General features: G+C 49.7%; 1 protein-coding gene across 1 annotated transcript in view; it reads left to right on the top strand.

Annotated features, from left to right (window-relative positions):
• Window positions 1-3428, top strand: part of MGAT5B (mannosyl (alpha-1,6-)-glycoprotein beta-1,6-N-acetyl-glucosaminyltransferase, isozyme B) — a gene marked incomplete at its 5' end in the record, with an annotated part of 44778 nt that overhangs the window by 35979 nt on the left and 5371 nt on the right. The window lies entirely within an intron of this gene.

Genomic DNA, 3428 nt, shown 5'->3' with positions numbered 1-3428 from the left:
GTGCGGGGGGGGAGGCGCAGGGGTGGGGCTGGCCAGAGGGGTGTCATCTTTGCTTTTCCCCACGTTAGAGGCTGCAGAGGTGGGTGTCTGTGGCGGTCTGGGGGCTTTATTCACCTGATGTAGCTGTGCCGTCTGCCCGGGTCTTGCAAATTATTGTGGGTGATTGCCACAGCTCTTCACCTCGCGCTGATTTTCTCTACGAGTTTGCAAAGACCGAACAAACTCGACTTATGAAAACAGTTGTTGTTTTGCACATTCATTCCGGTATCTCGATTAAAATTAAATTAAAAATAATTACGTCCCTGCTGCTATGCTGCTGGGCCAGCTGCCAGCGCTTGACCCTCCACCATCTGGGCTGAAGAGACAGCCCCGAAGCAAAGGCAATGCCGTGCGCGGGCGGGCGGCCAGGAGCTGCCGGTCCCTGAGTCAGGAGAGAGAAGGAAATTTTCAGTTTTTCCAGAAAGGAGAAAAAAAAATAGTGAAGCCCAGTGCTGCTGTGCTATTAAAATAATTTTAAAAAATTGGAGAATTAAGAGGGGGGAAAGGGCTCTGCTGGCTCCTGAGCAGCTGTGTTGCACTCCAATGTCAACTGGATGTGCACCAGGTCGTTTAGACGCTTAATGATAATTCTGGTTAAAAAAAAAAAAAAGGAAGAAAAAAGGATTTTAGGAAAGGATTTGGTGGCGTGATGGGCACCGAGCAGGAGGAGCTGGTGGGGGGACCTGCTGTCTCCAGCACTGGACACTCAGCTGGAGCGTGCCGCTGCCGTGCCGATCCCTGTTTTGCCCAAAGACGAGCTCTCATCTCTGCTTTTCTCCCCGTTCCCACTCTTCATGTAAATGCAGCTGTGGTGTAGTCGCAACACGTCCTGCCTCCCTCCCTTAATTAACTATTTCTTCAGTTGCTAAACAGCTGACGGAGGGCAGGGGAAGCAGAGCTGGAACAAGGGTGTCTGTAACGCCGGCACGGCGTGCGGGCAGGCTGCCGCGGCCGGGCATCCCAGGGCGGCTGCTCTGTTTTCCGTCCCAGCGTGACACCACGTATAGTCAGATAAACTGTCTCCTATGGGGCCACGGGGCAGCTAAAGCTGCCACCCACCTCTGAGGGACCAGGGACCCCCACCCCGAGGTCCCCTCCCACGAAGCATCCCAACTGCTGTAATTACCCTCGACTGCCAGGAGGTTGAAGTCCTAAATTTGCCTCAAATGAATAAAACGAGGCGCTGGCGTCCTGCCTGCATTGAAAACGTGCAGTCGCTCTGGAGAGAAGTTATTCCTTCCCACCAAGAAATGCGCTGTGTTAATCCCACAACTCGCCTCTCTGGGTTTTTTTAAAGGTATTGTATAAATCCTCCTGAAGCAGAGCAGGGAGTGAGTGTGAATAACTGACAGCAACTTCTTTTTTTCCCCCTTTTTTCCCCTTTTTGTCTTTTAAATAGAAAGGTGTGCTTTATTAGAGATGCTGTCAAGGCAGTTAAGCCTAAAAATTGACCTACCTTACAGGTTTCAAAGCCTTATTATGGGCTTTGGCTTCAGGAATCCCTTGGTATTCTGTCTTTAAAATAGTTTGTTCTAGCAGGAATTGAAAAGAAGGGCGTTGGCAGGAGCGGCAGAAAGCCGGTGGCTGGGCAGTTTAGTGTTGCTGTTCCCAGCCAGGTACTGGAGCTCAGAGAAACTATTTTACTGACTCCTTTTTTTCCCTGAAGGCAAAATGGGGTGTTTTGTTATCAGAGTATCTAACAAATTTGTCTCTGTTTCAGAATAACCACCATCAGTTTATTTTTTCAGTCAAAACATTTCATTTCAACATTACTGGAATGAAATAACATGTTTTTGTTTCTCATCTGCCTGCCTTTGTTTGAAAATACCCTGCCAGTTTATTGAAAGGAAGGCTTGTATCCGAAATGATGCATTTCCCTTTGCTTCACCAACCCAAACAGATTTCCGAACCTGGAACACAGCATTTTTCCCCTCCTTGACGGGTGGAAACATTGGAAATTGAAAACTGACCTGAAATGGATTTTCTTTTTCTTTTTTTTGTTGTTGTATGACTGAAAAGTCACTTATCCCACAGCTTTAGTTTTGCATCTTCCAGGCAAAACTCAGTAAAACATTTTTGGGGATATGGGATGTTGTGGTGGGGAGCTGTGAGATGTCTCCTTTGCTCTGCCTCTGCCATCAGCTTTTCCCGGCGGCAGGCAGGCCGTGCCGGGTGCTGGGAACCAGGGCGCTGGGTGCTGGGACCCCTCAAGGGCTTTGGGAGCTGGTTTCATGAACCTGGTAGTAATTCTGATATCGTCAAGCTGGCAAACAAGCTCGCCCTGGTTTAGAGCATCGTGGCTCTGGGGGATTTGCTGATGCTGCAACAATATTTTAGAGTTACTTTCCGGCTGCCCCAGCCTGCCCCTGGCTCTCCGGCCAGGTCGTGCCAGCGTGGCTGTACAGCCGTCCCGATTTATATCGCAGACACCTGGAGCTGCAGCTCGGGGCGGGATGTGCCATCCTTGCACCTACAGCCCTGCCGCGGCTCCGGCCAGGCTGGCAGAGCGTCCTTTGGTGTGTTTGGAGCCGGCCGGGTCTGCTGGCAGGGCTGGCTGCCTTATTTGTGCAAATAAAGGAGTTGAGATGCAGCCGGCGTCCTTCGCCAACCTTGATTTGCTTGAAAGAAACTTCTTCCTTCTGGAGAGAGATCTGAATCGTGGCTTGGACGTGGATTGGGTTGGAAATATGGTGGGGGTTTTTTCTCCCAAGAAAAGCCCTTGTGCTCCCTCCCTTGTCCTTTCGGAGGTGGCACCCGCTCCAGGTCACCCTGCAACTGCTGGGGGAGGTTTTTGGCAAGCCGTACCTCTGCCATTCATCCCCCTCTCGGAGCAGTTTTGGGTTTCCCTGGTGGCTTGCATTCCTGACCTATTTATAAGGAAAATTGAAATCACGGAAGCACCAAACCCCTCTACCCCAGAGATCAAATCCCGGCACAGCCGCACGGAGCCAAGAGACAAATTGCATCCCCCTGGGAAAGGTGATGCCGGGAGGCTTGTCCCGGTGATGGATTATGGCCGTTAGCCAGGGGCTAGAGGCTGGAGAAGGAGAGAGGTTTGCAGGCACCACCATTCTCTTGGCCTTCAGCTTCTTCCATTGTCAAAAATAGTCCTCGCACAAGCAATTTAATAGACCCAATATTCTGGTGTAGTGAAGGGAGAAGGCTTCATTATATTAAAGTCAAACATACAGGAATATAATGGAAAATTATACATTTCAGACCATGCTTGAAAGAGTGGTGTATTAAACATCACAGCGAAAATAGCTGGTTAAAGTGTTCCCAGCCTGCTGTTACACGCTGGCAGAGAATTGCATTATTTTTCTACTTACTTGTCTGATGACGTTTGGAATTTTTTTTTCTTTCTTTCTTTTCCTTTTGAGCGAGGGAGA

This window comes from Pygoscelis adeliae, unplaced genomic scaffold (assembly GCF_000699105.1).
Source record: "Pygoscelis adeliae isolate BGI_AS28 unplaced genomic scaffold, ASM69910v1 Scaffold61, whole genome shotgun sequence".
Classification (NCBI taxonomy): domain Eukaryota; kingdom Metazoa; phylum Chordata; class Aves; order Sphenisciformes; family Spheniscidae; genus Pygoscelis; species Pygoscelis adeliae.
The sequence above is the reverse complement of the archived record's forward strand: the minus strand, read 5'-3'. Positions and strand labels throughout refer to the sequence as shown.